The following is a 6,000-nucleotide window of genomic DNA, read 5'->3' as shown; positions in this document are numbered from 1 at the left end:
GCGTTACCCTTCCATGAATATTAGAGAAGTTACTACGTGCCCATGGCTTAACTCTCACTTTGAGCATTTTCAGTTTTTGCATCAGCACATACATAGGATTAGAGAAGATCTCAACCTTCCAAACATCATGCAAAATATTCTAGAACTCCTCTTGTTCTACCCAGTAGTTCTTAAATCGAAAAGGTGTTGCCTTGCTACTGAAATCATTCCATAGGAGTAATATAGGTGAATGATCGGATACTCCTTGAGGTAAAAATTCAACCTTAGCATTCGAGAGATCATCATTCCAGTGACTATTTACTAAGCATCTGTCAATCTTGGACATGATTCTACCTTTCCCTTCCACTTTATTGTTCCATGTTTGGAAGAATCCACTATAACTCAAATATGATAATCCTGATTTTTGCAAGCAATCCACAAAGTCCTCTACTTCACTGGGATGCATAGGCCTTCCCCCCACTCTCTCAACAGCTTTTGTTATATTGTTAAAATCCCCTACTACACACCACTGTATGTTAGCTGAATTATGAATAGTCACAAGATCTTGCCAAAGCTCTAATATGAGAGACTTCACATTTCTAGCATATACAACTGTTAAGAGAAACTCTTTATTAAAAGGCTTGAACCTTACTTTGCAATGGATAAATTGGTTAGTATCTTGTAGCTTGCTGATGTCTATCTTATATGAGTCCTAATAAATCCAGATACTCCCTGTAGGATCCTTCCTATAGTTATTTGTATGCTCCCAAGATGGACAACAAATGTTTCTAAGAAGATCATACTTATTCAGCCTCACTTTAGTTTCCAATAAACAAAAAACACTAAGTTTCTTATCCAAACGAAACTTGTTTATTTCTCTTGGTTTTTCTACCTCATTTGCACCTCTAACATTCCAAAAGCACATGGGTGTACTCATCGATGTCCTTTGTTTTTGGAGCCTATAGGTCTGCCCCTCCCCTTCTTGGTTTTTTTTTTTTTTTTGCTGCTTTGCTTTTCAAGTTATAAAAATTGCTTCCCTCTCCACACTGTTTACCCGATCTTGTAACAATTCCCATTGTTCTCACAGGATCTGGGGTACTAGGGACATGCACTTCCTCTTCTACCTCCATGATAAGATCATGAAAGTATTCAATTTCCTTGTCAGAGCATTCCTCCACTGAATTCTCTTCTACTTCTTCTCTATCTGTTAAGAGATGAAATCTCGTTTCCATATTATACCTCATAAGCCCGTCTTCTTCAATTCTAGAATTCAATATCTCATACGGCATCTGTTCATGATGAACAATTGCCTGTATATTCTCCTCATCATTTCCATTCTCTAATGCATCCATATTCATATATACTTCGGCTTCACCTACACCACTAGCACTAGGACTTCCCTCGTCTACCCTTGGGTTGGAGCAAACACGTAACTCACTTACTGGTGTCTGTTCCTGCCTGATTTCCAGTCTCATCTCTGCTGTGGGTCACACATTTATAGGCTTCTAGACAGTTTCTCTATTCCTTCTTTTTAATCTTCTTTTTTGGCTCTTAGACAGTCTAACACCTTCCCCTTGTGTTTCAGATACCATTGGTTCCTTTCCTGTATCATTGCGCTGAGTTGTTCCTACTGATTTCTCTTGAGCCACTGTGTCTTGTTCCTTATTCTTAGAACCTTGTCTACACTCTGCCACTAAATGCCTGACAATGTTGCACTGATTACAAAACTTTGGAATATTACCATACTGAATTTTTTGCCAAAACTCAATGCCCAGTTCTGGCAGTTCAACAGATATATGGTTTGGTAGAGGCTTTGACAAATCTATGTCTACCAGCACACAGGCATAATACCCATTAGTTCTTCCTAGAGAGTTCATATCCACTCGAATAGGACATCCAAGCCCTCGTCCCATACTCATAAGAATATCTACTTCCCAGTACTCAAAAGGTAAACCTGGAAATTTAACCCATACTAAACCAGTTGTTTGTCTATGAGTATCTATATTAAAATTTGGAGTCCACTTAATAAATCTTGCCAGCTGACCTTGTACATACCAAGGACCACCAAAATACATCCTGTTGAGATCCTCCTCAGTAGTGAATCGGAAAATGATGAACCCTTTACCCAGAGGTGAAATCTTTACTGTTCCTTCAAGACCCCAGTCGGCTCTTGCTACCGATCTGATTGTATCTATGTTCACTATATTGGTATCCATTCTTGCAATCAGAGCAAACTTACAAGCTTCAATACCTCTTTCCAAAGTTGCTAAAGGAATTTTAATAGCAGGATTGTCATCCTTTCTTGTAGGAATAGGAAGAGAAGCAACGTCAACAGTTTGTTTCATCCGTCCTCTTGTTTTGCTGGCATAAGACTCTTTGTTTGTATTATCATCACCACTATTTCTACACTCCCCCTGCCTGGATGTTTCTGCATCATTGCGATTAGGGAAGGTGACATGGTGTCGATCCGTTCCAAACCCCAAGGGAACAGAACCCATAAAGACTTCTGTGAAGAAATGAATCTAGAACCAAGACAGACGGAAAACAAAAGAGAACAAGAGTGAACAAAGCTCACTTCAGGTTGCAACTCCCTCTTTGGAACTCTCACTTTTGAAAGTGAGGGATTTTACCCAAAGACTGAAAACACACGAGGAACAAACGGAGATCGATATTTCAAACTTTTAAGAACTCTCACTATAAACAGTGGAGGATTTTACCTAAAAAAGAATGAACTTTGAGAGCTGAAGAGATAGAGTTCGCTCACCAAACTTTTTTAACTAAAAGGGGCAAAAAGTTGGAGTCCTGGATCATAAATGCAACTTAAGTTCTTTTTGCTTTCTAGTATCTATAATATGCACTTTGCTTTCTAGTAAAAAATTAAAATAAAATAAATATTAATAAAAAGTATTTATACTATGCACTTAGGAATATGGGTATTGTTTCTTTTTCTGTGATGATAGTAGTCTAGAAGTTTTACGTTAGCTCTTGAATTAGAATAATTTTTAGAAATATAGGTTAATATGTAGGTAATAGTCATTGCATCTTTCCATAAATATATTGCATGACCATCTATGTTTGTATTGGCAGTAAGTTTCTGAAATCTAGGCTAGAATACTTATTCTACAAATCCTGTGAGAATATAGCCTAAAAGCCTTATATGAGTGAAATATCTGAGTAATGACATAAGGGAGAAGTAAATTCCGAATAGAGAAATCACACGTCCACTTGCTTGATCACTATACCATATCCTAAGCGAGAATTTAGGTCCTTTTTGGATCAATATAGCCAGAAATTCAAACCTATATGAAATTATTTTCTGCTAGTAGCCCCTCTGAGCCTTTTCTTTAGCCTTTTCATAAACCACAAATCCTTTATCCTTTTAAAAAACAAAATAAAAATAAAATTAGCCTACCCATTTTTGAATGAGTCTGAGAAGTAGGATGAAATAGATAAAAGAAAAGAGAAAGACCTGTGGAAAACCAAGAATTTGTTAGTTGCTTGATAAGAGCCCAAAACTTTAGTTTCAACCCCTTAATAGTATTATATTTAGGCCAATTATATTTATAATAGATAAGAGTTAGTAATGTTTACGTGTTTTTGTGTATTTCAGGTCTTGGAATCAATTATATGAAGAAATACGCCACTTTTGTAAAAGAAAGGAGTCAAATTGCTTGCTAGAGAAATTATATGATTAAAGCCCAAGTTTCAAGAAGAAAAAGCCTTTTTAAAGCCTAGTCAAAGCTGAAAGTCAAAATCAACGTGGGTAGAAAAAGAGTAGAAAAGTCAACAAAACTTCTGCAGGTCGTATCTTTGGACTCAGACCTAGGAATTGGGCCTATTATGTGTCAAAATGACCATTTCAGAAAGATCTTTCTAACGGTCCAAGCCTTGAGCCAATTAGAGAAGTAAAAGTGGATGAAAACTTGACTACTCTCTTTTTAGTTTAGTTATAAATTAGGGTTTTCTCTCTCTCTCTCCCTCCCATTAGTTAGAATAGTTTAGCTCTCTCTCTCTCTCTCCCTTTCTTTAGTTTAGTATAGTTTATTTAATTAGGGTTTATAATTGTAGTCTCCATAAAATCTCCATTAAAATACCTTCAAGTTATTATTATTATTCAATTCAATTGTTTCTCTTTCTATTATGTCTTCTTCTCATTCTTTTATTCATGATAGTCCTATGAATCAAAGCTAAATCTATATTAGAGAGGGTTTCAATGATGCTTTGATGAGGACTTGATTTGTTAGTATAGAATTGTTGGTTAGAACTTCAAGTTTAGGTTTTTTTTTTAGAGATAAGAAGAGTTTAATCTAAACTAGAGAATAGTGAGTTTGCCTTGAGAATGGAAACAAACACTACTAAAAACAAGACATATTATGACAGTTGTTTTTTATCTATCTTGACGACTTTGTTAAAAACCATCAAGATAGGTGTTTTAGTAATATTTTTATGACGACTATTGCAACATTATGTCTTGTATGACATAAGGGTCCAGAAAATATAATAATTTTATGACGGCTATTGCAACGTTATGTCGTGTATGACACAAGCGTCAAGAAAATATAATAATTTTATGACGGCTATTACATTATTATGTCGTGTATGACACAAGCGTCAAGAAAATATAATAATTTTATGACAGCTGTTGCAACATTATGTCATGCATGACACAAGTGTCAAAAAAATATGATAGTGTTATGACGAGTTTCCTAAAACAGTCAAATTAGCAATAGAATAAACTGTCAACCTTCTCACAATATTTTTGGGCACTAGGTTGGACCATTTTGGCTTTCAATTAAACCGTATGGTAACTCGTGTTCTAACCCATAGAAGATGGGTAGAAGATTGAACATGTTTGGTGGAATCCTAAAATCACTCGAAATTAGTATGAGTCGTATACAAGATGGAGGCCCATCTTGCAACGATGTGTAGAAGTTGGAGAGAGGCTCTCCAACTTGCACTACTTCGTCAGCCATCTTAAGAGATGGATGACTAGACATTGGAGATTGTATAGGGCAACGAACTCTCCTACGTGAGTAAGTTTTATTCTTGTTAATACTAGAAGTGCCTGAACACAACATCATACACTTTTATCAAGACCACAAAACTATCTTAACATGCCCAAACGGTGCAATGTATGCTCAAGCAATCAAAATTCATTTTTGTAGGTATGGAGTTTTGAAAACTTTTGTTTTGGTCTATATTTTGATGGCTTTACTACACGTATCAGAAGAATAGGCAGTCACTTCACCAAGTGGTGCGCTACTAAGAATCTCACTCATGATGAATCTAGGAGAGGGGAGTGGGGAAGGTAGTTGGTCCATCGGAATCTGGTAGCTAATTACTCTAAATCCTCATGGCTATATTTTTGTCCTGTTCTGGAGGAGAGTGACTACTTGGGCCCTAGTTGATTGATTTTAATTAATTTTTTTGGTCTAGGGCTTTCAAGAATCATGAAACATCCAATTTACCTACATTGGGCAATGACTTCCCAATGGTTGTTATGGCTCGGGTTTAGCCTTATGCACAAATGTAAATTGCAGTGTGGAAAGTAAATTTTAAACAATCACATAAGCATGCTTGAACACACAAGTATGTTCTTACTTGGGCTTCGAAGAGGTTTAGAATTTACCACTTAAGGCGTGCTTACACGCTGCTTAAGGAGAAAACGATGTCGGTTGGCACTTGATCTGAGAATCAGGCCCAACCTTTCGAGGTTTACCCTGTTTTAAGTTACAAATAAAGGCCCACTTAAAAAGCCCACAAGTTGGGTTTTTGACAATTTATACAACTTTACCTTCAAGGGCTCAAACTTACAACTAAACTAAGATTATACTAATCTAATTACCTAATTTTAGATTAATCATCTAGATTAACTAGAGTCAATTAGACTTAGAGTGTTGATTACCAAGTTGATTAAAAGTGTGTGAGCTATGATCCACAACTTGCCTCACACACTTGAACTTCCCAAGGCAATTAAAACTATAATCCCTTAGTAAGTATTAAACTTAAACCAAGTTTAAC

Source organism: Coptis chinensis, chromosome 3 (assembly GCF_015680905.1).
Source record: "Coptis chinensis isolate HL-2020 chromosome 3, ASM1568090v1, whole genome shotgun sequence".
NCBI classification, from domain to species: Eukaryota; Viridiplantae; Streptophyta; class Magnoliopsida; order Ranunculales; family Ranunculaceae; genus Coptis; species Coptis chinensis.
The sequence above is the reverse complement of the archived record's forward strand: the minus strand, read 5'-3'. Positions refer to the sequence as shown.